This window comes from Eubalaena glacialis, chromosome 1, assembly GCF_028564815.1.
Source record: "Eubalaena glacialis isolate mEubGla1 chromosome 1, mEubGla1.1.hap2.+ XY, whole genome shotgun sequence".
NCBI classification, from domain to species: domain Eukaryota; kingdom Metazoa; phylum Chordata; class Mammalia; order Artiodactyla; family Balaenidae; genus Eubalaena; species Eubalaena glacialis.
The window spans coordinates 235,220,736-235,247,585 of NC_083716.1; the positions used below are offsets into that span (position 1 = coordinate 235,220,736).

A 26,850-nucleotide genomic window follows, 5' to 3' on the forward strand; every position below is an offset into this window, starting at 1 on the left:
ACGAGTCTGATTTCCATGCATTCAGCTTCAAGAACTGTCACTTCAAGCTCCCCAGGGTCCTGTCACTATGGGCATTGAGTGATTCGTGGAGCTGCGTCCCTTGATGAGCTGCAGTTTGATCTGGCACACGGTGATGGCACAGACTTCATTTTTGAGACCTTTGGGTTCATTAAGAGGAGAAAGTACTTAATACCTTCCACTGATGGTAAGGCTGTAATTTTGATTTCTAGCTGTGGTCTGGTGTCACAGGACTTCTGCATTCTGGCAGGAGAGGGAAGCTGAGTTATGGGCAGAATATTTGTTGGCCTGTGTCCTGAGTGTGGTTTTGCAAGGGGCCTGGCTGCCTCCTCTGTCTTGGCTCCGAGGTATCCATGAGTCATCGCCCACTAGTGTAAGATGAGGCGGCACTTTTCAGGCTGTCCTTTCGTGCTGGCTGTTTGTTCTGGGTGCCAGGTCCACCTCATGGAGTTTTGGGGGGCTTGAGAGCCGGGCCCTCTTGTAACTCTCTGGAACATTGCCCTAGCCCCTCTCCCTCCCCCCTTGTTAGCTCGTGTTTGACTTGAACTCATTCATTCCCTCCCTCACTCCAAATCCAGTGTATGCCAGATGGGGGGTGGGGGATTGGGGGGATGGAGAGACCACCAGGGACAGCCTCTGTGCAGGGAATCGGCCACCAGTGCCCCAGGAGAGGAGGTCAAGTTTCCCCGGGTGTGCTGGGGTTCGGGACTGGCTCCCCAAAGAAGCCCTACTAATAAGTAGGGGGACCGGAAGGAATTGGGTGGGTGCCCACAGGGGGGACTTGGGGGCGGTAGGTGGTTGAGTGAGTGCCGGGAACCGATAGGGGTGCTGGCTTTCTGGGAGCACCTGGTGGGGATGCGAGAGGCAGGTGGCAGGTGGCTGGAAGGGCAGGTCCTTCTGGGCTTCGGTCAGCTTTGAACTTTTATCTTAGGCCACCAGGAGACGATTACATGTGTGAGCCTGACTTGCAAGGGGCCCGGGAGGTGAGCTGATGACTGTGCCTCGCTCTCACAGCCCTGACGCCCCGCAGCCGCCTTGGGTTCCCCTCCTGGGGCTCCTGGCGCCCCACTCTGCGACCCACACGGGGCCCCTCTCCCTCCTGACCTGTTGTGAGAGTCTCACAGAATCATCCGATTGATGAAATGACCACCTTGTTCAGTTTTAAGAGTTACGCTTCTTACCCAAAATGACACTTAGAAACTGAGCCCACTGTCGGGTCGTTAAAAGAGTCCCAGCATCTTATATTCCAGAAAGGAAAAGGTACTGATGAAGATGTGGAGATTTTCCAGATAAAACAACATCGGAGGGACCCAGTGAGACAGATCAGAGCACCTCGCCCTGGTCAGTTGAGTCCCTGGCAGTCTCTGAGCGTGGCTGTCCCCCCAGGACACGGCTCGGGAGCACAGGCAGGGCGAGTCCTGGTTTTCCTTGTCAGGTTGCGAAACTCACCAGGCTGGGCAGTCATTCCCCACCTGACATCCCCCTTCTCTACCCCACTTGAGTTGGTCGCTGCAGAGTTGGAGCTTTGCTGGCCTTCTGGAGGATTTCTGTGTTTAACCCACATTAACCTGGCTAATCCTGTGTCTACTTCTGGGGAAAAACTTCAGTCCAACCTTCTGCTCCAGTCAGACAACCAGCTGTCCTCAACTTGCTCGGGGTAAAGCCGTGGCTTTATCAAGGTTAAAAGGGACAGAACTGAAAGCTGGAAAATGATGTCATAAACACCGCTTTTTTTGTCATTAGTGAAATTGTCAAGAAGTTGGCTGCTTGCTAAATTGAGGGTCATTATTATTCTGGAAAGAAGCAAGGTTATTTTGATGAGCAGGAAAATGGAAAGAATAGCAGTGATTCCCTTGGGGATCCGGTGTTGGCAGCCTGAGAGTAACAGGTGAGTAAGGCATTCAGGACAAAGTGCCGATTTGCGGCTTAGCAGATGATTGTAAATTAGGCATTAAGGGGAAAACTTGAGCATGTGTGACTTTGAATATGTCAGGTTGTTTGTGGTTGTCCTTTGCCTTCAGGTTTTACTGCTGGGAATTGCAGATAGGCCGCTCTGTAGAGCTGGCACACAGGGCTGGAAGGGAGTGAACAGAAATAACCGTGGTTTGGGTGTGAAAATTGGTGGGCAGGTCTGGGGCCGTCATCTCCCGCCCAACCGCAACCCCCTCCGATGTCTTTAACAAAACAAAGTAAACTGTAAATTTAACATGTTTTGGGGAGAAAGACGAGAAATGGCGGCTAATATTTGTAAAACACCTACAGGCAGTCAGTATACCAGGTCCTCTCACTTACACATGAGATCCTCCCAAAATGCAGAGGGGTAGGTGGCATTGTTCACATCTTACCGATGATGAAACTGAAACCGAGAGGATAGTTATTGTGTCCATGGACACAGTGAGTATCGGAATATACCAGGGAGTAAACAGTTTTATGTGGTCCTTATGCCTGGATATTAACCGAGGGGGTTATTTACCCAAAACATGAATGCCAGGCCTTACGTGCAGCTGTCCCATTGTGGATACGTGGGCTATTGGAGTGGCAGGATTAAGTGCATTGAAAATGATACAAAACCAGATGTGGCCCTGGAGGGTATTCATTCACGAGCACCCATCAGATCAGCGCTGCGACACGCCGCCCACTTCTCGCCCCTGTGAGCCCGTCTTAGACACCGGCATCTTGTTTGTAATGTTATATCGACTCTTTCTCACATCCTGCATTTGAGGATGCCTGCGCCTTGACTCTCTTATCTTCCTTTGAATTACAAGGATCCTCAGAAACTTCGGAAATAGTTCTTTTCACTGATGGCAAATAGTGCCCATATCAAACTAATGTGAACATTGCCTGTCTGCGGAGAAGGCATACATGCTCTCCTTAACGAAGCTAACGTTATCCTTGATAATAGGAGTAGTAAAAAAATATGTAATCCCACGTTGCTAGCAAACTGTGTTTACGTATCCCCTCTCCTTTGGGTCCTTGTCTGGCGTTCTTACATAGCACCTTTATGCTGTGCTCATAATGATGGTAATAATTAGGACATCAGTAGCACATGCCATATGCCAGCCAACGTCTTCAGCATTTTACCTCTAAACTATTCATCTTTCCATCCTACGATGGGAGGGACTCTTAGCATGTCTGGATTACAGGGAAGCTAGGGTGCCAAAGGGGAAGGGACTTGTCTGACCCATGAGTGCAGAAGCCAGGATCTGAGTCTGAGCCATCAACTTTTACCTGTTCTGCCCCGCACCGGGGGCCAGGTCTCCCCCAGGCAGGGAAATCCTGGGGCCAAGAAGGTGCTTATGGGAACCAGGCCGGGGGGCGGGGGGGACGGGTCAGGGAACGTGAAGTCTCAGGTGAGATGAGGATGGGCAGGTAACAGCCAGGTGGCTCGTCTGACGGGGACGATTCCCGACCCCCAGCCAGAGCCAAGGCTTGAGCACGGGGGAGAGACCTTAATGCTGGGGGTGGGGCGGGGGAGCTGGGCAGGAAGGAGGAGTCTCAATCTCCCCCCCGCCCCCACACACACTGCACTGTCACACTTGGCACACATGTGAGCCCTCCTGCTGTGGCCCAGTCCTCTCCTGCCTCCTTCAAAGCTGTCGTTTATCAACATCTGCACCCCATCAGGCCCTGTGCCAGACACTCGGTCAAGGTGTCTTCATGACTCTGCGTGGTAAATGTTTTAGAGGTAAATCTTTGTACCTAAAGAGCTTGTACTCAAGTAACTCTGTTTTATGGTGCTTTTCTGATTAGCCATTACATGTTCAACTAAGAATTAGTGCAGTATGGGAAGCTCCCTGCTTACCGTCATGGTGCCTCCAGTTTTTCTGCCTGCCAGCCATGGAGGAGCCCCACTGGACTTCCCTCCATCAAGCGAGGGCGGCCATCTGGTCCTCTGGGACCCATCTATCCACGGCTGATGGCATGAAAGGTGGGCTTTGGTCCACCAAGGGATCTGGGACTCCGGTTACCTTGGTGACCACAGTGATGACTGATGAAAGGTTCCAGATCTTGCCTCTTTGGCCGCTTGAACTCATGGGGGAATATTTGGAAGTAGCAACATCAGTAGAGCCATTGGTGGGCCATGGGGTGGGTGGGTTTACAGTGGTGTTTCCGTGATGGGGTACTCTGGAGAGGCACTTGAGTGCCTGGCGCCAGGTGGACCCCAATGCCGTCCTTGTTGTTTTCTAAGGCATCTCTCATTTTTATTTTAATATCCTCTTTAACCCAAGAGTTATTTGTTTAAGTATTTAATTTTTTTCCTGGTCTATTTTCCCCTTTTTCCTCCCTCTTACTTTCTAGTTAGCTTCTGGTATGACTGCATTGGGGCCAGGGGCTGTCCCATACAGTTTTCTAATTTGGAGAGTTTTTTGGGTTTCAAGAATGCTTCTGAGTGTTTGCAAGCGTTCCTTGGATACTAGCACGGCCTTTGCATTTTCTCCAGGATGCGGAGGTGGGTGTGGAGCATTTAAATTATGCTCGTTGATTATGTTATGTTTCACGTTGTAACCAGATGATGCTCTGTCCGCTGCGCTGTCAGATTCGAGGGTCGGGCTCCTGTTTCCCAACGTGACTGCAGTTTTGTCAAGGTCTCTGGATCAACTCTAGCAGCTTCTCCTTTGTACATGTTAGTTCTTTCAGCAACTCTAGCAGCTTCTCCTTTGTACATGTTAGTTCTTTCAGCAACTCTAGCAGCTTCTCCTTTGTACATGTTAGTTCTTTCAGCATAATTGGATCTTTTGATCGCTTCACCATTTTGTCAATCAAAAAATGCTCTTGTGTGTGTATTCAGTGTTTGTGGTCTGAATTTTACCTTTTCTGATACTGCTTTACTGTCATCCCTTCTGGGTCGTTTTCAGGTGTGTTTCACGCGGAGACAAGTGCTTCTCCTCACTGGGTTAGAGCCCCTTCCTGGGTGATTCACGTTTGGTGTAGTAACTCTTACGCTTGGTTCCATTGCTGCCCTTTTCCTTGAAGGGCTTGCTTCTTGCTTCCTCTTGCTGACTGTGGATTGGAAGGTAGACCTGTGGCCGGTGGCTTAGTTACATTCATTGAAAAGGGGAAATTCCTGCTGTAAGTGCTTGGTGCGTGTTGAGAGCCGTGTCAGGACTCGGGTCTGCTGCTCCCCGGACAAAGCGAGCGTTTCAGCCAGGCTTCCTCCCCCAGGTCCCCCCTTCCCAGGGTCCACAGGCGCTGTTTTCCTCCTGCGATGTTGCATCGGTGATGCTGCCGAGTTCTCTGGTTCTCTAATCGGTTGGGGTTTGCGGTCTTGAGTGTGGTTTGATTTTGTGTGTGTACCACTTGGATCTGGGGATGACTGAGGTGCAGGCAGAGTCTGGCCTGTAGACTTTCGGGGCCCCCTCCCCAGCGCTCGGTCCCTTCTGTGTGTCTGGGAGGCTGTGTGTTGTCACGTGGGCTGTGGGTTTCGGTGGGACCCCGTGGTCGCATGGCACCGGGTGCTGGCCTCAGTTGTGCCTGGTGTGGCTCTGTGACCTGCCTTTGCCTGGGAGGCCGACCCCCTCCTCTTCCTCCTGCTCATTCCTTGGTTCCCTCAGCAGACACGCCTGGCGGCTTCAGCGTGCTGGACACGGTTCAGCCATGACCTTTGCCCTTTGCCCTTTGCCAAGAGCTGAGAACACAAGCTGATCGTGTTTCTTCCTGACCTGCACATTCCGAGGCCTTCCTGGTTTCACAGAGTGAGCCTGACCTTTTCAGCACGGCATTGGGTCTGGCAGGCCAGCCTTCGAGCTTTCTGTCTGGTCTGCCCGTCTCTGCAGCTGCCCGCTGGTCCCTGAGATGCCACAGTGGTCCCCAACCTGATGCGTGTGGACCCTCCTCCTCAGGCCTTCAAGCTAAATGTCACACACACACACACACACTCTCTCTCTCTCTCTCTCTCTCTCACTCACTCTAACCCCTAATGTCTTCCGGTTTTAGTTCCAGCTACATTGGTCACAACAGTCGCAATCATTGGTATTGAGGACTGGCCTGGATGCCATCCTTCCTTTGCTCCTGAACTTAAGGGGGGTCTTGGTGAATCTCTGTACCTCAACTGGGCTTCTCTCGTTCTCCAAGCATCACATTCACCAGTGAGGGTTGCTCAGGTCCCTCCCTTAGAGTCAGTTGGCCTTGGGCTGGGCCCCTTGCATCCTTCGTTTTAAAAGCATCCTAGGTGACTCTATGCCCAGCTTAGAGTGACCCCCATTGGAACCCATGTCTTGAATGGTATCATTCCTTAGATGATGGTTTTTCAGAAATGTCGCTGTGCTTGTTAAATTGTTTTATTGTAAGAATAGAGTGCTTTTGTAACAATTCCAAATATTACCGACACCTGGCAAGTGAAAAGTGAGTCACTCGTCCCCACTGGAGCAGGCTGTGTCTCTGCTTTTAACAACCTTCCTCGGGCTAATTCCATTGTGTTGTGGATTCTTCTGCCGACCTGTATCGCTCAGGTTTCCGAGTCTGTATTCCCAAGTGGGGTTTAGGTAGAGGTTCCTTTTTTGTTTGTTAGCTTTAGGGGTCAGGATCACTTTTTGCCTCATAAAGCGATTGGCAAGGAGACTTTTTTTAAAACTGCTTTAGACCTATCTTGTGGGGCACCAGGCCCCAGTGGAAAGGAGTTAGGTGTGTGTGGCTGCAGGGCGTTGCCAGACTCAAATTCCAGAAACTACGTGAAGAAAACAAAATAGGCTACTGTATAGGATCTCCCTCTCTTTTTAAAAATTTTATTTATTTTGAATTGTGGTTTTAAAAAAAAAAAAACCTAGTAAAAAATTTACCATCTTAACAGTTCTTTAAAGTGTACAGTTGAGTAGTGTAAATTGTATTCACATGGTGGTACAACAGGTCTTTAAAACTTTTTCCTCTTGGAAAACTGAAACTTACCCATTAAACTTTTCCCCATTTCCCCCTCTCCCCTAGCACCCCCTGATAACTAACCACCGTTCTACTTTGTTTCTGTGAATTTGACTCTTTTACACAGCCCATATAAGTGGAATCATATAGTATTTGTCTTTTTGTGACTGGTGTTTATTTCACTTATAATGTCCTCAAGGTTCATCCAGGTTGTAGCACGTGACAACTGCCTTCCTTCTTAAGGCTGAAAGATATTCTGTTATATGGAGAGACCACAATTTGTTTATCCATCCCTCTGTTCTTGGACATTTGTTTTGTACCTCTTGGCCATTGTGAATGATGCTACTATGAATGTGGGTGGGCAAATATCTCTTTGAGATGCTGCTTTCACTTCCTTTGGATAGATACCCAGAGGTGGGGTTACTTTATTATAGGATAGTTTTACGTTTAACTTTTTGAGGATCCTCCATATCGTTTTCCACGGCGGTTGTACCAGTTTACATTCCCACCAACGCCGCACAAGGGTTCCAGTTTTTCCATTCTCGTCCACACTTGTCAGTTTCTGTTTTTTGCCCGTAGCCAGCCTAAGGGGTGTGAGGTGACAGCCCATGGTTTTGATTTGCATTCTCTAAAGATTAGTGGTACTGAGCATCTTTTCATACGCTTATTGGCTTAGCCTGCCCTTTTTAAACAGTATTTAGTTAGATTTTCTTTAAAGTGTTTTTGAGGAGCCTTTTTCTTTATAGGTACTTGTGGTAAAAACGAAAACTCAAGTGAATTGTTGTAGATTTTGAGGGATTCTCCCACGTACATGTGCTGGGGGAGCTTATTTCTGAATAGACCATTTAGAAGGAGGAGTTCCTTGTGAAAAGTGGGCACACCCCCGCTCCCACCCGCCTCTTCCCCACATTCATCCCAGAAAGCCACTTTCCCCTTTGCAGGTTGTTTAAGGAGTCGATATAGTTCAAGTGCATTGTGATGGATGACACCTGTGAAACACGACTGTCACCCTGTAGACTTGAAATGTGAGAATTGAAGCCACGCACGCAATGCCTCTAAAGAGGGGCCATCGCTTGTCTCCTCTGTTTCTTTACAAGTAATCCATGCTTATCACAGATGTAGAAAATACAGCCTGCAGAAGAAATGAAAAGTCATCGGACTCCCTGTCACCCCATCGCTGTCACATGGATGTGGTGTTAGAAACGGGGTCATTCGTGCTCACTCCTGCAGCCTGCTTTTTTCACTCGGCAGCTGTGAGGAACGGCGTCCTCTGGCCACACCGATGTCACCCATGCCATGCGGCTCCTTAGCCGTCCCTGGGACGAGTTGAGTGCCGTGGTCTGAGAAGGTGATGTCAGCACTTCTTCACGACCCCTGCATTGATTGAAAGCAGTAGCTCACCCAGTCCTGTGCATTCCTGTTTGGACATCTCCCTCCCAGCCTCGCTGCCTAAAGTGGAATTGTAGCAGGCGTCCTCCGGCAGGAGAAGCACCTTCGCGCTGCAGATTGGTAGCTTCCGTGCTCTGTTCCGAAATGGAGCCAGCAAGGGGCTAGCCCCTCACTGCCTGTCCTGCGGTGGCACCAGGCTGGAAGTGACTCCAGCTTCCGGGGGAGAAATGCACGTTACACAGCCTCTGGGACCGTGAGGCTGCCTCACCCCTTCGGCCGGACGCTTCCCAGAGACCCCCTCCTTTTTCTGAAGCCTGAATTTGGGGGCTGTGGCTCGCACTGCCCACACGGAGTGCGGGCCAATCTCGAAGTGTTTTTCCTGCGTCCACTTTGGTAGGTGTGGTTTGGAACCTTCGAGAAGTAATGTTTTCACTTGCCTCCGTGGGTCAGCTCTTCACCTGGGGGAAGGTCAGTTGGAGATTCGGGAAAGGCGTGAACTGGATCCTTTGCTGCCCCCTAAAATGTGCAGTGTCAGGGGCGGGTAGGGTGGGCGGCCCTGTGGACTCGCAGCCCTTGGCTAACAGTTAATCTGAAATGCAACTCTGGGTTTGCCAGGCCCGCTGGGAGCCCAGAGGCTTCTGGAATCTTTAGCTCCACTTGGCCCTGAGGCTCCTGCCTTGATGGGCTGGCCCTTCAGCTGCTCCGCGAGGCTGGAGCTCCGTTCCCTCGCTGCATGGACCAGCTTCCTTAGCTCAGAAAGAGTGAGGGGTTCGTGCCCAGCACAGCTGCTCCGGCTTCTCTGTACCCCCCCCCCCACCGGCTTCCCCATTCTCTGGCAGGTATTGGGTTGCTTTTGGCCCCTGGGTGGGAGGAGGGGCAGGAATTAGGTGGCTCTGAGCCAGTCTGTGTGCCCACCCTGGGGCATGCAGTTCATCCTGAACCGCTCAAGCCTGCTGCCCGAGACATGTGGCGATTTGTGATGGGGATAATTGTAAAACTTAACCCCGATTACAGGCGCGTGTGGAGTGTGCCTGGCTCATGTCTCAGCCCAGCTGGTAGCTGCCTGGCACCCCGAGGAGACAGGGCAGGGACATGGGTGTGTGTTGGCTGGGGGTGCGGTGATTTCTTGCGATTGGCTTGGTGCAGAGCTGGACGTGCCTGCCAGTGTCCAGCGGCTCTGTTTTGGAGAGCTCTTCGGGAGAAAGGAGCTTGGTTTGGGTTGAGTTGTCTTCCCCAGCAGGAATCCTTCCAGCCTGTGAGCTCGGGGGCAGCACAGTACCGAGCCCTCTGCCCTCAGCTGCTGCCCCTTGTCACTTTCACAGTTGGAAGAACTTCCCTGGGGAAGTTCAGTCACATGCCAAGGCCACCGTGGCAGACCTGAACCCAGACGTCCTGCTGCCCCCGAGCTTGGGGCCCCTTCCATCCAGGGCCTGAATTCCATCCTCTAACCAGCTTTCACCTACCCTTGCTTGGAGGCTCATGCCTGGTTCTAGAATCCTACCTAGGAAGCAGGCCCTGTGAGCGTCTTCATTCAGCGTTTGGGGAAACCGAGGCATCGAGAAGTTCCCCCAAACTTTGAGGGTCAAAAATCGAACAAAAGTGGATTGACTTGGAGCATTCTCTCTTCCCTCCCCACCCGCCCCAGCCACTTTGCTGCTTCTCTTCCAGAAAGGAGCTAAAAGAGGATGTGTTTCTTTCCTCCCGTCTCATCCTCGGGGATCCTCCACCCAGAGTTTCCAGGTCGCACACAGACGCTGAGCACTTCTGTAAACTGATTGATGACTCCAGAGCACAGGGGTCTGGGGCAGAGTTCAGTGTCAGGGACAGTGTATGTCCCCATACATGCCGGCGTCTCCTAGGGTTCGGGGCCCAGCTCTCATCCAGTGACCCCTCTGAAGGACGCCCCCAGACTTGAGGGACCTCATCAGGTAATCCATCCATCCGTGCCGCGGGGCCCCCCAGGTCACCTGGCCAGGTATGTATAAAGGCCCAAACAGGACAGGTGGTATTTGGGCCCTTCTCCTGGAAATTGCTTTTTTATAAATACAGGCCATGTTTTCACTTCTATTTATTTATCCAGCCTCTCAGGTTGTGACTTCCTGTTGATGTTATAGTCAACTGAGAGTTCTGAGTCACCAACTTAAATCCTTAGGAGAGTGGAGGGCAGTGTGTGTGTGGTTGAGAGGCCTTTACATAGAGCTTCCTGCAGCCATGCTAGGCCTTTGTTCTCTTGCACTTGGGCTGAGCACGTCTGTTGCTTGTTTTATAATAAATAGAAAAGCTTGTATTTTTTGCCCTTCTGGCTGGCAGTGGATGTAGGGGGATCTGTCAGCGGAGAAGGAGGGAGGGGCCTGGAGAAGGGGGTTCGTAGAGGCCAGGCCAGGTGACCAAGGTCAACATCATCAGTATTAAGTCCTGTTGACAGTACGTGCCCTTGATACGGTGTGATGAGGGTACTTCACCTCTGCCCCCTTCCTCCCCTGAATCCACAAACCTAGTCTCACCATGAAAAAACCATCAGACACATTCCAGCTGAGGGGACACTTACAAAGAACCTGCCGAGTCCTGCTCAAAACTCTCAAGGTCGTTGAAAACAAAGAGCCTCTATGGAATTGTCACAGCCCAGAGGAGCCTCAGGAGACAGGGCTAAATGTCATGTGGTGCTTGGATGGGATCCTGGAGCAGAAGAAGGACATGAGGGAGAAACTAAGGGAATCTGAACAAACAACTGGACTTTAGATCGTAATAACGTGTCATCCTCATTCGTTGGCAAACGGGCTGTCCTAGTGCACGATTTAATCATTGGGAAATTAGGTGTTGGTTGGCATATGGGAACGCCCTGTGCTATCTTTTCTATAAATCTAAACCTATTCTGAAAGAAAGTTTATTTTAGAAAAGAGACAAAACAGCGGCAGGGAAGGCCAGTGGGGGGCAGGGATTCCATGGCACGGCTCTCAGGCCAGGAATGGCCCTCTGCTCCTGCATCTGCTTTGTGCAGTGACTGCAGCTGGTGTCCGGAGGGCGCCCTGCAGTGCCAGCCGGTGGTACCGGCCGCCCCCTGCCAGGGAGAAGCCCAGGCCTCCACACCCGGGCTAGTAGCTGCCTTTTCTGCCAAGCATGGTGCCCAGCCCCCTCCAGGTCAGGCCACGGCCTGTCTCTTCCGGCCAGCGTGTTCTTTGTTCTCTCCTGGACCGGACTTTGAACGGTGAGCTTCTCTCCCAGCCAGCGAGGAAGCTGGCTTCCAAACACAAACACAGGTCATCCCTGCCAGGTGAACTTGAGAAAGGCAGCAGAGCAGCGGGGACAATGGGCCTGCTTATAAACTGCTCTCAAATTCGGAGTGTGGAGCATTAGGCAGGCGGTGGGAGTTGCGGTGGTGACTGAGGGTCCCGCTAATCCTGTTAGCGGCTCAGGGGTTGATGCACGGAAAATGGCATGAGATGGTGAGACCATCTCTGCTCCGAAGATGGCTGATTAAAGTATGCACGGCTGCATCGAGGCATCGGCTGCTTTAGGTACTTTCTGCTGGTGCGGTGAGTCAGGGCTCAGGGAGTGAGCACTGTTACACGCCCAGCACCGGGAAAGTCACTGAGCGCACATGCACACGTGTACACACGCACGCAGGCACAGGGCCCCTGCACTGGAGCTTGTAATCTTCTTAGGCCAGAAGGCTTTCCTAGAGGACCGAGCTCCAGGACGGCATGGGGACAAATGTCCATCTCCAGCTGGACCTGCCGTCCTCCGGCCAATCTTACGTGCCCAGGAATCGCCTGGTACAGGGGCATTCCCGACCAGCTCCCGAGTGACAGGGAGGAGGTGGCCGGCCTGGGGACTGCACTCTGAGTGGCAGAGGCTCAGTCTGGGCTGGTGTGGGGTGACTTCTGGAAGGAGTGGGGCTCATGCTTCTCCTTGGGGGCCGGGACTGAAATTTTTTCAGGTGGATAAATCGGGAGATAAGCCTGAACGTGAGTACAGGGGTGAGATTCAGCTGGCAAGCGACAAGGTGGTGGCAGGTGGGAGAGCAGGAGAGATGGCAGCCGTCCTGGGCGGCCCTTGTGTGCACCCGTGGTCCCTCATCGGAGAGTAAAACCGCGAGCACCTATGTAGTGTCGGCCGGGGACCCCGAGCTGTTCTAAGCGCTTCACGTGTACCGTTCACTCCCCACAGCAGCCTGCGAGTTGGATGTCCGTTTGGATGCCGATTTTGCGCCTTTTTATTTATTTATTTTAATTAATTTTTTTGGCGGGGGGGGGGCCATACCGTGTAGCATGAGGGATCTTAGTTCCCTGATCAGGGATCGAAGTCATGCCCCGTGCAGTGGAAGCGCGGAATCCTAACCACCGGACCGCCAGGGAAGTCCCTTTTGCACCTTTTTAGAGACGAGGGCAGGTTTGCTCCTTGCTGGAGTCCCCACTGGTGGGGGCGTGGTGGGAGCTGCGCTCCTGGACCCCGGGCAACCCACCCAGCCCGGCACCTGCTCAGGTGGGGTTTCTCAGCCTATGTGTTTACACGGACGAGCATCCGACCGGAGCTTAGGGTCCCTGCCCTGGGTGAGCTCTGGGTCCCGGGAACTTCTGGGCTCACCGTTCTCGCAGACGAGCGCTGGGTCCAGAGGCTCACGTATGTGATGGACATAGCGCTGGGATGGCCGCTTTGGTGTTCTGACCCCACCAGGGGCCTCTTCCTTGCTGTCTGGGCTTTCCCGAAGGTTCTCTCTTCACCACTCTTTGCTTCCCAAACTCAGGTGTGCCGATCTCATCCCCGACTGAGACTCACAGTACGTTTGAGTTAATACCACCACATTCCCCAGCCATTCCTGGAAGAAACTCCTCCAGATTCCTTACATGCTTAGGGTGTGCTGCGAAAACACCTTTTCTGGTCTTTTCAGCTCTTCAGGGCAGGCAGGCTGTGCAGCTTGTGGAGGGTTTTCTACAGAGAGCCTGATTTTTCGGTACTGAATGTGCCCTGTGTCTCTGCCGGCTGTGGGACAGGAGCCCCAGGAGCAGGGTGGCCGCCTTGCCGTGGTCCTCAGGGGCTTTGCTCTCACGGCCAAGAGCAGCTTCACCTCCCTTCCTCACTCCATCTGGAAGCACTTTGTCACTCATTCATTCAACAAGTATTTGAGAGCCCGCTGCGTCCGGGGGTGTAGGCGGTGGGCAAAGGGCAGGGCTCCCGGCACAGTCTGCTTTCCGTCCGTGGGCAGCAGGGACCAGATACCCTTTCCCTGTACCCCACGACCCCCCAGGCCCAGCTGGCGTGCACTTGGCCGTGTGTGCTCACCGAACAGGGTCACCCTGCGCGCTGACCTCTGGCTGGGCTCCTTCCCTGCTGCAAGCTGCAGTCTCGCCCATCAGCCCGCGTAGAAAGTTCTTTTGTTCCATGATATTGCCATGATTGAATCCATGCCGCAGCCAAACAGGATGTGGTCTGGGTCACTCCCAACTTCCAGCAATCGAAGGTTCTTGTTTTCTGCTGCCTGAAGAGGGACAAACCCCACAATCACAGGGCACTTCAGGGCCCTGGGTGGGGAGCCCTGGATTAATGAAGAGCCCAGCTCAGCAGCGTCTGGGACCTGCGCCTTTAATTGCAGGGGAGGGAGCGGGAAGAGGTGGGGCGAATTCTGAGAGTCATAATCCAGCCCAGGAGGACACGGCTTCCAGGTGAAGCTGGAGGCCTGTGAGTTTGGTTTGGGAGGAGGATTTCTAGGTGGGGCCCTACTTCAGGTCGCAGCTGGTCTGTTTCTCTGCAGGGCGAGGTGAACGGGAAGCAGTGGCTCGATCCCCAGCCCAGCAGTGATACCCCTATTCCATGGGGTATCAGGGGCCAAGCCATGTGGTCCCTAAATCTTGAATAGATACAAATAAAATTTAAATATCTGGGGTGAATAGCAAATTGCAGAAACAGTGAACACTCGTATAGACTGGGATAGCCTCTACCAAGGCCAAGAAGTGGAACTTTACCCTTGTACCCTTGACTTAGAAGTTCTGTTGCCCCTCCCCAATCCCAACACCCTCTCACCTGCCCCCTTCCAAATGTGTTTTGTCTAATATGCCATAGGTGTTCAAGGTAGTCCCTCCAGAATTTTGTGGTTGTCATTCCCTTGCTATTTATAGTTGTACAGCATAGCTAGCATCGTCTCCTTAAGCAATATCGTTTGTTTTTCACGTCTTCTCATTTATGTAAATGGAACCACACGCTATCTGTCAGTGGCTGGCCATCCCTAATGTGGCCCCCGTGATCCCCACCTGCAGGCATTCACAGCCTTGTGTCATCCTCCCCGGATGTGGCCAGCCTAGCAACCTGCTTCTAACTGATGGAATTCATCCAAAGTGATGGGTGTCCTTGCCACGAACAGGCTACATAAGATTATCACGTCCTTCTTGAGAACAGACTTTCTCTCTGGCTAGCTTTGGCGAAGCAAGCTTCCATATAGAGGGGCCCACATGGCAAGGAGCTGAGGCCCTCAGTCCAACAGCCATCCAGGGACCGAGTGCTGCCATGAAGCATGGGAGTGTAGGAGGAGAGCCTTCCCCAGTCGAGCCTTCAGTGAGACCCCAGCCCGGCCTAGGCATTGACTGCAACCTGAAGCAAAGGACCCAACTAAGTCACACCTGGATTCCTGTTTGTGGTCTTTTGTTACCCAGCACTAGGTAACTGATAGACGTCCTTCTGCATGTTCCCTTTTGGCTCATGTGTTCTTGAGGTCCACAGCTGCAGTTCTCTGACACGGTTTTCCGTGTGTACTAGACCTCAGTTTCCTTATTCCTTCTGCTGTTGGGGATCAGAGCTCTTTTCAGCACTTTGCTGTTACAAGTCGCCTTTTCAGCATAGCATCTCTATACCCATCTATGGGACAAATCTGGCTGTGGGATGGAGGGTGTCCCCTTCACGTCCCACCAACCACATTCCAGGTCATTCATGTTGTTACACATCCTCACCAGCCCTCCATCCCTGATGTTGTCTGACTGTTCATTTTGGGAGGAGGTCTGATGGAGGTGAGAGGGCTTTTAATTTATGCTTTCTTCATTATCAGCCATAAACTAATGTTTATTGGCTGCTCCAGTTTCTTCTGATCTGAAGATCGTTTTCATGGTTTTTCCTATTTTTCTTACCGTATTGTAGTTCTTTGAATTTTCTGGAAAATAAGCCTTTCTTGGCTGTGAGCATTGCAAATATTGCCTCCCAGTTTACTTGCCCACACGGGCTTCAGAAATCCAATGAGGCACTTCCCGAATCCTGTCCTGGGCGATAATTTGCAGAACTGTTTTCCAGGCGTTTCCAGTTCTGGCCCATGGGTCCTTGGTCTTGGCCAAGGCATCGTGCCTGGGAGATTAGGTCCCACTTATTGTAATTATTTGTTGCTGCCTTCCCAAGGCGTCTCTCGCTTTCTGTTCCCCTCTTGGCTCACCCTCTGGTCTGGGAGTGCTTTCCTGCTCAAATTGCTTGCTTTAGTCTCTTAGTCATTTTTGGAGAAAATCTGAGTCAGCGCTGGACCTCGGGCGGGCGCGGGGTGCACCCCTCCCGGCCCTGCAGCTTTAAATCTGCATTTCACTGTGGCCCCTGGAGGTGGGTGTTTTACTAAAGGAATACGGGGTCTGGGGAGCCTGGGCCCAGCGTGTTTAGAACGAATGCATTCCTGGAGGAAGTTAAAATTAGAAAAAGCGGCTACACTTCCTGCCATTCAGCCGCAGTTGGCTGGTGTTTGTTTGCACAAGGATTCTTCTGGTAACAATCTGGGGTCGGTTTCTGGTGGAATGTGAGGTGAAGTCATGATTTTCGGGATGGAGGTGATCCGTTTCCATGGCAGTCTTTGTTGTCAGAATCACGGCTTTGTTTGTGGATTCTTGTAGAATTATGCCGGCATGAAAAAATGTTCTTGAAACGACTCCTTTTTATAGCTAGCAAGAAAGGTTTTCTTTTTTGAGAAAGCTCTTTAATGGGAAGCTGATACCGTGGAGTGCATCTCTTTGTCAGTGAACTCTGGAAGGAGTGGACCTGGACCCATGGGGGCTTGGCTCACCCTGCCCCCTCCCAGGGGGGCCACCTCCCACCTCTCCCCTTGAGGCTGGACTTCTTGGGGAGCCCCCTCTGATTGGCACAGCCTGGGGGCCCACCCTCGCACCGCCCTTCCTCCAGGTTTAGCAAGTAAAAATGTACTACATCCCAGTATGTTTGACTATTTGGGACATACTTAGAGTAATAAAATTATTTGTTGTGTATCCGAAATTCAAATTTAACTGGGTGTCCTGGATTTTATCTGGAGGCCCTAACACCCCCCCTCTCACCCCTGGCGATACTTTGTGGTCCTCGGTCTTGGTCTCTCTTGGTCTCTCCCAGATGAGGAGGGATGTCGCCTGCTCTTGGCTGGCTGGTGGCACCTGTGGCTTTTCCAGGGTTGTCCCTTTTGTGTTTGGACACTTCTTCGTGCCGGCGCTGGGCCGGTCGCTCTCACCTGCTGGGGTAAAGCTTGCGGTCAGGCGGTCATGGATCGTGCTGTGCCCATTTTATGGATGGAGGGCATGCTTGAGGGCTCGAGTAGCTCATAAACTTCAGAGTCCTCCTGCGTTGTCACTCGAAGCCCAGAGGCTGGAGGGCACAGGAGAAACGGAGCGTCATCTTCCCTGGAGAACAGAAGTGCTCATCAGAGGCTCACGCCCAGGGAAGCAGAGGCATCACAAGCTCGCCTGCACCGCACTGCCCGGAAGTGCCGTCCCTTAACCGGGGGAGGTGGCTTGCGTGTCACCAAGACCTGGAATCACGGGTCTCTTTGTGGGAGCCCTGGCTAGCCACTGGGCCTTGAAAGAGGAGGTGGGATGTGTGTGTAGGAGTTTTCTGGTGGGAGGCTGATCTGGCCGGAGTGAAGGGAATTGGCAGTGGGTGCTAAGGAGGCTGGTGGGGTGGGGCCAAGCTGGGGGGAGCTTGAGCTGGGGCAGAGAAGCCTGGCCCGCAGGTGGGGTGGTGGCAGGAGGGAGAAGGGCACTTTGTGTTCATGGGTAGGGGAATAATCGCCGAAGGTGAGGGAGCCGGAGGATGGATGGTGTAGGTGCAGCTGGGACCATCCGGGAGATAGCTGATCATTTGCTCCAAAACTGGGATGCAGATCACAGGTACCTGGGGGACTTTTCTTTTATGTTCAGGCAACAGGTACTACTAATAGAGCATCTTACCTCGTGCTCCGTGCAGGGGCTGGGATGCAACATTGAGCCAGGAGGGTGGATTCCTGCCCATGGACCCTACAGCTGAGCTTGTGAAAGATACAGATGCTGATTCCTTGAGGGGATTCTGTAGCAATTTACTGAGTGTGTGCTGTGTTCCAGGTGGTTCCGGAGGTACAGCATGGAGTCCTTGCCTTCAAGGAGCATTTTCTCTGGTGGAAGAGAAAGGACATAAACAGATGATAAACAAAGAATGTTGGGAGTGATCCCTGAAGCCAGGTGGAGGCATGGGCGGAAAAGCTGTGTTGTTTTGAGAGGGTGTGTAGTAGGCTGAATAATGGCCCCCCAGGGATAGTCACATGCTAATTCCCAGAACCTGTGAATGTGACTTTAGATGGCAAAAAGGACTTGGCAGGTGTGATAATTTAAGGATCTTGAGACGGAGAGATTACCCCGCATATCCGGAGGGGCCCTGAATGTAATGTAATGACCAGTGTCATTTTATGAGAGAGACAGAGGGAGATGTGATTACGGAGCAGAAGACCATGTGATGATGGAGACAGAGACAGAGTGATGGGCTTTGAAGATGGAGGAAGGGGCCACACGCTGGGAATCCAGGTGGCTGCTAGGATGCCAGCAGGGAAACGGATTCTCCCTTTAGAGCCTCCACAAGGCACCAGACCCAGCAATACCTTGACTTTCGCCCAGTGAAACTGGTTTCAGATTTCTGGCCTCCAGACTGGAAGAATAAATTGGTTTTAAGCCACCGAGTTTGTGGCAGTTTGTAACAGCAGCCCAGGAAAGTAACACAGAAGTGTGGGGGTTTGAGGAGGTAGCATTCGAGCAGAGCCCTGGGTGTAGGTGACCGAAGGTCCTAACTCATGATGCTTTCAGAAGGTGGGGGTGGGCTTCCCTGCTGACCTGTGGGCTGGGACCATGGGGCCCGAACCGGGATACAGGCCCAGCTTAGAGTCAGAAGTTCCTTGAGAACCATGAACTCTGATAGCCTCCAGCCTGGACCTGAGTGAGCCGCAGTACATTTATACGTTTTTAATGTAAAAACGTCAGTCGGGATATAAATACTCTTTGCTTTTCTCCAGTTTTAGCTGAGTGTAAGTGTATCTTATTAATGGAACCAAATATTTCCTTGGCTTTCTAAATCGGGAATTTCTAACAGTACAAAATAGCCCACCGGCTTTGACCAGAAATGACCGGGAATGTGCACACACATCACTCAGCTGGGCTCGTGTCTTGACCAGAAGGCCCCCAGTGGCCTAGTGCCAGCTTGACATTTGCCGTCTGTTCTCGTTTGGGACCCTCGAGTGCAGAGCCTGAGACGAGGACTTGGGGATTGGTATTCTGGGGAGAGGTGGTCCCCAGAAGCAGGAATGGGACGCAGGAGGGCGACATGAGGAAGTTGGGGAAGCACGTGCAGGGTGAGTTACTGCTGAGCTCGTGGTCCCCTGACTGCTGGGGACCCTCCCGAGGAACCTTAGCATCATCCCTCTGGAGGACGGGCTGTCCCGGGGAGCGTGTCCCTGCAGGCTGAGTGAGGGCTGTGGGCCTGGCTGCTGCGGAGGGGTGGTAGCCGCCCATTTGGAGGGTATCTTGACAGCACAGCGAGGGGGTAACTGATTGCACACAAATCCAGTACGGTGTGGCCTCCACGAAATCCAGCCTTGACTGTTCCCTGTGGATCGTGAGAAAGGCAGGTATTTCAGCCCCATCCAGCGAGAGCTGAGACAGGTCTGACCAAGGTCTGTCCTCACGACTGTCAGTCACCAGCAAAGCACACGGTGTTCAGACGATCATTGGAGAAATTTCAGATGTGTGTGGGGAGTGATGGGGACCCAGAGGTACCGAGCACCTCACCCGCAGAAGGACTTTCGACCCCTGTGTGTAGCATCCTCTCTTGATACCTGTTTGGAGCCCGGTCAGCCCAGGTGGTACCCTCTCCGTGTCCCAGGAACCCCTTCTCCATCCAGGGGTTCTCTCTCCATCTAGTTCTGTACTCACACCAGCAGCTTTATGTCCTGGCATCTTCTGTTTTCAGCCTTGTCTTTTATTTAGGTACCTGCTTTCTCTTAAACTTCCATTCTAGACCGCAGGACCCACGTGTTGTATTTATGTTGTCCGTCCCTCTGTAGCTTGCAAGGAACAGAGCCGAGTGAGGATTTGGGAGATGACGGAGGGATCTGTCGACACTCTAACCTCATGTCCCTCAAAGCCAAATGCGCACCATCCAGGAGAGCTTGAACTGTGTTTAAAGTTGTGTTATCCTTTTACACCTAACCGGTGGTTGCTTGTGACGAAGGTAAGAATAAGTAGATATGCAGAGCAGTCACTGGGAGGAGAGACTCATCATAGAGCTTCAGATGGCTCTGGCGGGGAGTGAGGGATGGTAAACACAACCCACCTTTCATGTTGCATAATAACTACCTGGGCTGGAGGGTTCTGACCAGGACCTGATTCCACAGTTGCTCACTCGTTCCAGCCTGTAGTTAGGAGCTGGGGGATAGGAGAGAAATGACCCCATGGAGCTGTGCCCTTTGCCCAGCCTTGCTGGTGGTGGGAAACTGTGGTCACCCAACCCTGTGTCCACTAATGCAAGCATCTGCCCAAATGCCCACCACTCCAGTGGACAGCCGGCCATTGAAATGGCTTCTTCAAGTTGGCTTTTTTTTTTTTTTTTAAACTTTTTTGGGGAAGATTGCATTTTTTTTAAAAGTCTCATTCAAAAAGTAGGATATTCCGAGGTTGGGGACCGCCTTGCATTTCTGGATAGCATTGTGCTTATCTCAAAGAAGTGATTAAGAAACTGAGGATTCACTTTGGGGGAAAAAATAAAAATACAGAATGGTCCTCTTATAACCAGAATCAGGTCGTGGGCTTCAGAAAATGTTTGTTGCAGTGATTCTGTTTCTGACCCAGTTTCTACATGTCTTTGAGAGTAGGACTTGTTATCTAAAAGTAGGGAGTGGTCTGTGATATTGCAATACGTAGCAGATTAACGAATTACAAATCGTTCGATGCTCTTATAAAGTAGGTATTCCGCCCTTTCTCCACCGCTTTGGCTAGGTTTATGGAACTGAAATGAGCCCTCTTTGCAAAGCTCAGCGGGGAAGGGGCCTCTCGGGGGCCTTATTCTGGGTGAGTCGGGCGTGGAGGGGAATTTGGGTCAGCTGGACAGGTCCGCTTGGGTGGCTCCAGCTGCGTTTCCCCCCTCCTGCCTTTTTCACAGTTGCTAAGGTGAGAGGTTGCCCGGGTGAAGGTCCCCAGGAAGAAGAATCCAAGAGGTCAGAGGGTGGGTGGTCCTCATTGCGACAGCTCTGCCCCAGCTCTGCCCGAGGTCAGGAGGCGTGAGCCAGCAGGAGGGCAGCTTTGAGGAAGGAGGTAGCTGCTGGGATTCTGGCAGAAAGGGACCAGCGCTGGACACCATGTGTGCAGGGGCCGAGGCCGCCGCTCACACCAGGCCAGGTAATTCCCCGCCCCACCCGGCACCGAGGAACAAGGGTACACATCCCAGGGTCACACGTTCAGGGGCCGAGCCGGGATTTGAGGCCCTGTTCAAACAGGGTCTGAGCTTCCACCACGGACTTGTCCCAGGATTTTCAGCCTCTTCTACGTTTGTCGGGAGGCTCTTTGCTCTGTGCCATCTCCCAGGACTGGCACAGAAACTCCCTTCCTGTGGCTCATAAACATCAGGCAGGATGTTGCACTTCTTCCTACTTAAGTAGACTTGGGAAGGGGGTGTGTGGTTATAACTGCTGTCTTGGAAGAAGGAAAGAAGGAAGGCCGCTCAATGTTGGAACCCAGGCCGGCATTTTATACCCTCACAGGGAGACATCTGGTTTGACTGCAGCCTGCTTTGTCTTTTTTTTTTTTTTTAATATTTTCTCTTTTTATTTTTTGGCCAAGCCACGTGACATGTGGGATCCTAGTTCCCTGATCAGGGATCGAACCCGCGCCTCCTACATGGAAAGCACAGAGTCTTAACCGCTGGACTGTCAGGGAAGTCCCTGCAATCTCCTTTTTCTGCCTTTGTTTTCTCTGCACTTGACTGTTAGTCTGTTCATCAGGGTCACGGGGGCTGCTTTGCACCGGGGGTTATGATCCCAGCTTCCCATTTCTTGACCTCGGTCAGTCATTGAACCCTGTCAGTTCCCTCGTCTGCTGAAAAGGACACAGTGATGACGGCCTTGCCCACCTCCAACCACCAGGAGGCCAGCTGGAGAAGCACCTTGTCAGCTACCGTGCGTGATAGCAGTGGTTTTCACAGTGTGGTCGAGGAACCAGCTGCACCAGCATCACCTGGGTGCAAGTTAGAAATGCGTATTCTCAGACCCGGCTCAGGCCTCGGCGGGTGGTGGAGACCGGCAGTCTGGGTTTGAACAAACCCTCCAGGTGAGTCTGATACGTGCCCGTGTTTGAGAACCACTGCTTTATTCACATGTAAGAAGTTAAGTTCTCAGCCATTTATGCTATAAGCATTTTGCGAGTTTTCCACTATGTATTTGGCTTAAATCTCTGGACTTTTATGTTTCAAAGAAGAGAAAGGCAGGGTCCCTGCCCTCAAGGTGGTCCATAGGCTAGTAGAAAAGAAGGAAAGAGTATACTCTCATGTGATATGGAGATAAAAGATGATAAAGTAGGAAAAAAGAGAGAAAAGAGTAATCTCTCGCATGATATGGAGAGCCCTTTTACACTTGAGGGAGCCAAGGCCCAGAGCCAACTTAGGTCATGGAGCAAAGGTCATCAGGCCAGTGAAGGGCGGCGCTGACCTGTGAGCTCACAGGTCTGACTGGGGACCATCTCAGAAGCCTCCGTTTCCAGACTGCCTTCCTTCAGGTGGTAGCTCCCACGCCCAGCCCCGGGCTGGTGCCGGCTCCCCGATTATTCAAAGGAGCAGGTTACGGTCAGAATCAAAAACCTAGGACTTCCCCCGGAAGCACTCCCTCATCAGCTTTTAAGTGGTGATCATCAAGACATTGGATTTAAGCCTCCAGCCCCGCTGGGAGCCCAGAACTGTGACCCGGGTCAGATTGTAAAAGTCCCTAAGTCATTGGTCAGTGAGTAGCAAAAGTTAGTCTAAGCCTGGAAGAAATAGAATTTTTTTTTTTTTTTTAAGTGGAAAAAGCCAGTGTCCATGGATCTTCCGGTCTTCCTATATGGGGTGAAGGTCTTTCTCTGAGTGTGGGTTTCATGGCTGTGTCTGGCATGGACCACAGCCTAGTACATCCTCTTGATTCCCCATTTAAAGTCAAGTGGCAACACAAAGGCTGGCGAAGCCGTCTGAGTCCAGAGTTCTTCTGGAGTTTTATTGTTTTCTCCTTAAATGTTTAACGTGGTCTAGTTTGCCAGCCTGTTTTTAAGCGATTCCCTATTATCGAGTCTTTTACAAAATATTCCACCTGACCAGTCCTGGAAGCTGCTCATCTCACATAATTATTTATGTGATAATTAAATCCATTAAAATGTCCATAACAAGGCCCACCAGCTCCATCCAGTGGGAGCAGAAGCCTAAAGGAGGAGGAGAAGGCAGCCTTCTGGCCACAGGTGTGGGCGTCCACATACCTGAGAGGGAGTGGGCACAGGTCACACACAGGGGCCTCCACCCTCTTCCCCGCCCTGCCAGGGAGGAAGGATGCTCAGAAACGCCGGCCACGGACAATGAACTAAACCACCCACTTGATACCATGTCAGGCACCAGGTGGGAACCCACAGATGTACAGGGTGAAACCACTGTGGGCGTCCGGTTGATGTGTGTCTCAATAATCCCCCTTTTGTGCTTCATATTCAATATTGGTTTCATAGACGAGAGAGGAAAGGATATTCCTTAATGCACCATCTATGCCATTTGAAATGTTCTGAAATTTTAGGAGAGGTGAACCAGTTCTGTATTCTGTGTAAGAACATTCTGCCCCATAGATCAGGCACGGTTTCACTTGGCTGCGTCACCCACCTCGTACCTAAATACTGTTTCAGTGAACAGTTTTACTAGTGTTTATTTTGTTAGCATTAAATACAAAGGTCAGTCTGCAGAAGCGTGATTTTTCTCAGTTTTGTCAGTTGGTTGCCTTGTAGTTTCTTCCATAAACAATGAAAAACCAAGGGTGAAGTCCACGGCCAGGCCACAGGACCCCGATGTGCCTTGAGCATCCCTTGCGAAGGGACCGGACCATGGTGCTAACCTGCGCTCAGGGCTGGGGGCCTGGAGCCCTCCTCTCTCGAGGTTAGAGCCAGCTCCAGGAGACAGTTTCCAGCGCATGAAGTTTACCTTTGGGCCGTTCCTGTGTCCGTATGGAGCCACACCTCCCATCGTTTGCCTCCCCTTCCCTCTTGCCGTCTCAGATCCTACCTGCTACCTGGCCAGCCCTCTGCCATTCGGCTCTGCACCGTGGGTGCTGCCCACCTCTCTGTGGCTTGAGCCTACCCCAGCCTGGCCCTCTGCCCCGTGGCCTTTGTAGGGCTGGTGTAGACCAGAGGTTGGCACACTTTTACTGTAAAAGGCCAGGCAGTAAGTATGTCGGCTTTGTGGCCCCTCGGGTCTCTGCGGCAGCTACTTTTGTGTGTCATTGACACACAAAAGAACCACAGACAAACCGTAAAGGAACAGCGGGTGTCCCTGTGTTCAATAAAATTATATTTCTGGACACTGCGACCTGAATTTCATATAATTTTTATGTCATGAAATAGTCTTTTGATTTTCCCCTCCAACTGTTGAAAACTATTCTTCATTCACGGGCAGAGACACGTGTCGGGCTGGGTTTGGCTCTGCTTTGTGCTTTAGCGCTGCTACTTTGGTGTTTCCAGGTGTGGTGGGTCAAGGGTGGGCGAGAACCGAGCCCTGCCACGGAGAGATCCCAGTGTAGCGATTGTCAGATGCTGGATGTAAAGGATCCTTTGGCTGGTGGATCTGTCTGTCTCCATTGTGACGGTTGGAAACCTAAGGAAAAAGCTTCTTGGTTTTCCAGTTTCCCCCAAACCACCCTGGAAACGCTTCCCCTCCAGCTTTGAAGAACTGTGCTGGGCGTCTGCGTGGATATAGGGCCACTGAGCACATACTGGGATTGTAGGAACAAAGCACGCAGGTGTGGGTGTTCAGTGACATCAAAGGACCACGTAGGTCCTGCTACGAGAGGCTTGGTCCTGCAGCACGGACGGCTCTTGTGGGGTTAACACAGGCCAAGCTGTAGGTCGAGGTGGATCCGAGGTTACAGAGCATTTTTGAATCTGTCACTTTCAGCTCTGAAGATAGGCAGCATGGTGAGAATTCCTAATCCCGTTTTGCAGGTAGGTTGTATTAGTTTGCCAGGGTGCTGTAACAAAGGACCACAAGCTGGGGGGCTTAAACAACGGAAATTTATTGTCTCACAGTTCTGGAGGCTGGAACTCTTAAGACTGAGTGTCCGCAGGGTTGGTTCCTTCTGAAGCTGTCCCAGAGGAGCTGTCCCAGGTCTCTCTCTGGCTTCTGGTGGTTTGCTGCCAACCCTTGGCTTGTAGAAGCATCACCCTGACCCCTGCCTTCATCTTTATGTGGCGTTTTCCCTGTGTGTGTATCTGCCTCCAAATTTCCCCCTTTGTAAAGACATCAGTCATATTGGGTTTAGAGTCACCCTAATGACCTCATTATAACTTGATTACCTCTATAAAGACCCTTTCTCCAAATATGGTCACATTCTGAGGGTCTGGGGGTTAGGGCTTCAACATAGGCATGGGCTGGGGGGCATAATTTCATTCATGACATAGGGCAAGTGGAGAGAATGGCTGAGTGTCTTGTTGGGGCCTGTCCTGGGGTGAGAATTGAAGACAGGGCCGTCATCTCTGTCTTTGTTGGAATAGAGTCTACTGTCTAAGTTTCTTGAACCTCTAAGTTTACCTACCAAGCTTTCCAGACTTCCTGAGGTAGGATTAACTCTGTAGCTACGTCATCAGCCGAGATTGTAAGCTGTGGCTAAAACAGCTACTAAGTGATGCGTGAGGGCGACCTCAGTGCTGTTCTCACTGGACTGTACTCATGCTTGGAGGCTCTGGAAGACAGCAGAGTCTTCTCAGCATTGCTGCTTACAGCTCTGTGATTCTCAGAGATTTCCCCCAAACCTCGGCTAATAAAAGCACTGATGTGTCTGGAAACAAACCAGAAAATCAGGGAATTAGGCATGTTCTACACTCCAGAGCTTTGGGCTAACCTGATCCACACACACTAAGTCCCGTGTTTTCTTTTGGGGGCCATGGGGACTGATGGGCCCCTGGTGACTGGCGGCTCCCTCTTTGGCCGAAGGACCACGCCCCTCTCCTGTCAGGAAAGCTGGTCTTTGTGCAGAAACCTGGGGCTTCCAGAGAGGTAGAGCCTGGAGCTGGGGAGGTGGAAAGGGGCCAGCTGGTCCTGTTCACCTAATCCCCCCACCCTGGACCTCATCGGCATGACTGTTCACGGCCAGAGTTGTGAACACCGAGTGGGTAGAGGGCTCCAGGTGTGCACTTGTACCTGCCCATGGCCCATCCAGGAACCTGCCAGGGTCCATTTGAGGGAATAGAGCTCGGCTTCAGGGCCGTTGGGCTGTAAACAGAAGCTCTGTACCCAGGAGCCTGCTGGAGTAGACAAGAGCAAAGCCCAGTGGCTCCCTAGGCCCTTGCCCCAAGTGCTGAGCGGCCCGGCGCCTAAAGCCGCAGTGAATGAGGATGCTGCAAATGGACAGTGAGGGGAGGCATCCTTCTCTCTTCATAAAGACCTGGTGGCCGTCTGCTGTGGTTCCGCAGAGTGTATAGTTACTCTGTGTCTGGGAGATGGGCTTTAGCGTGAGCGGTAACGTGGATGCCAGAGGCTAAGGCCGTTAGCCGCACGGAGATGCTCTTTGCAGGGAGACCCCGTGGCCTCGCCAGCCCCCAACCACTTCTTGCCCTTCCTGAAGGGCCTGCAGGTGGATCCGTGCAGGGGTCAGAGGCCCAGCAGTGTGGGCCCCTGGTCGGGATGTAGGGTAGAAAGTCCCATCCCCCAGCCTAGATATGGGGGCTTTGGGGTTTATAAAGGAAAGGAGACATCCAAGTTTTTAGGCTGGTATAGTGACTTGAAAAAAAAAAAATACAATAAATGCATACTATTCTCACCATAGAACAAAGTGGAAAGATTAGAGAAGTCTGAAAAAGCAGACAAACACCATAAACCCACTTCTGAGAGGCCACCTCTGCAACGTTTCACTTCCCCCGGGTCTTTTCAGTGCCTCCGCCCCCTAATACAATGAGGTTCTCACCTGCTCTGTCTTGACAGTCTTTGGGGTCCTGCGGGCCATCTGATGATAACCCGAGGTCCTTGGACCCAAGAGCAGCGTGGCGGACGCATCCAAAATCCGCGTGATGGGTGGACAGCAGCCTCTGAGTCCTGAGCATCCTCCCCCATCCCCGCATTTTCTCATCTTCTCAGGATCTAAATCTTTTG

The 26,850-nt window shown here is 51.9% G+C and overlaps 1 protein-coding gene across 4 annotated transcripts in view; it reads left to right on the forward strand.

Annotated features, from left to right (window-relative positions):
- SH3BP4 (SH3 domain binding protein 4) overlaps positions 1-26,850 on the forward strand; it is a 91,383-nt gene that overhangs the window by 9,191 nt on the left and 55,342 nt on the right. Inside the window, exons 2-3 of one of the 4 annotated variants that reach the window (XM_061188775.1) lie at positions 19,562-19,728; positions 20,656-20,891. The exons of 2 other annotated variants lie outside the window; for them this stretch is intronic. The gene's annotated coding sequence lies outside the window, so the exon portion shown is untranslated. Of the gene's footprint in view, positions 1-19,561; positions 19,729-20,655; positions 20,892-21,799; positions 21,819-26,850 lie in introns of those variants that run through there. One more of the 4 variants, XM_061188768.1, reaches the window with a different exon arrangement.